Source organism: Rattus norvegicus, chromosome 8 (genome assembly GCF_036323735.1).
Source record: "Rattus norvegicus strain BN/NHsdMcwi chromosome 8, GRCr8, whole genome shotgun sequence".
Classification (NCBI taxonomy): domain Eukaryota; kingdom Metazoa; phylum Chordata; class Mammalia; order Rodentia; family Muridae; genus Rattus; species Rattus norvegicus.
This window is the reverse complement of record NC_086026.1, coordinates 111826416-111827977: the sequence shown is the minus strand read 5'-3', so window position 1 is coordinate 111827977 and position 1562 is coordinate 111826416.

Here is a 1562-nt window from a genome sequence, read left to right as displayed (position 1 = left end):
GAAAGAGACTAGATTACAGATATCACAGGATCTCCTCAAACTCTACAAGAAACTGGCAAAGAATTGCTGCTGAGGGAATGCAGGAAAGAACAAAAAGGGTAGAGGAAGTTTTTCACCGACTATCATCCACTTGAACGAATCTTAAGAGTCCACATTCGTCTCAGAAAAGAATTGATGAAGAACGTGTCTTGTAGCTGAAGAATCTAACTAAAGGTAGATCATGAAGTGTAACGAAAGCAGTGCTTTATGAAGAGAATATACTTTAAAAGGGAAAGGCAGGATGTGGAGGCAACACTGTCTTCTCACATACAAGGGCACAGGAGGTCTCTCTCCAGGTTGTTAACTTTGTCCTTCTCTAAGCTAACAGAGAGAATGAAGGCCCATGTTCAGTATACAATGAAAAGTGTGTAAATTGGGGGCAGATCGAGAACTTTCTAACCAGGTAACTTTGAGATGAAAAAAATTTGCAATTGCTTTCACCAGAAACACTTTATGACCACGAGAGATGTCTGCCTGTTTGATTGTAGGCAGTGAACTGTTGACCTCCAAGCCTTTTAGCCAGAAGGTCATCGGAGTCTTAAGGAAAGGGTTCAGTCCCTTCTTGGGTGCCCGAGAGCCCTCAGCTGCTGGCCTTTGCAATGCACATCTGTCACTCTGAAGGAGTGATTTAGTGATATCAAATAGCGCAGGGATTAATCAAGAGAACAACTGAGCATTTGACATCAGAGAAGGAAAAAAATAGCTAAGGAAGGTGTGGTGGTGGGGTAAGATATGTCCCTGGACTTGTCTCACACCAGTCACGGTGTTTGAGGTATTTGGGGTACAACTCATTGCAGGAGAAAGATCAATACACTCTACAGGAAAACAAAACAAGAAAAACTAACGTCTAAAAACCAAAGCAACAACCACAAACCCAACCCACCCCTAACCCCCCACAAGAAAACCCAACAACAGTGATTAACGTGTTCAGGAAAAGTTCGTTTCTTCAGTTATAAGAGAAACTATCAGGCAGCCCCCAAACTGACGTTCTTCTCACTGAAAGCATCAGTAAGTTGTAGAAATCACAGAGGCTGTCGCCATTGTCCTCGAGTGGATATTGCCACCCCTGGAAATCCAGCCAGCAATTACCTGTCCCCCGCCGTCCTCCTTCTATGTTGGATGTAGACTCTTCCCTTCTCATGGGAAGACAATTCCGAGTGCAGTCACCACATAAAACAAATCACAAGAGATGAAGATGGGAGCCTTGGGTTACTGTGATGTATCACCTCCAAGCTCTCCCTAGAGGAAACGCTGGAGCAATTTGAAGCAGTTAGACCAAGCTTTACTAAGTAAGGGAGGCAGGGCTATCAAGACCACACTGGAGGGTCTGTGGCTTTCCCCCAGTTCCCCGCTGATTTAAACTCAACAGGGGTGAGAATGGGAGACTGGTGTTTTTGGAGAGCTCAGCTGGTGATTCTGCAACAAGATGGACGACCGGGGGGGGGGGGGTTCTTTCTGGATGTCTGTACCTCCAAGGAACCTCCAAGATGTGACATTTCAGAGGTGGATCCTGTCCAGTTCTA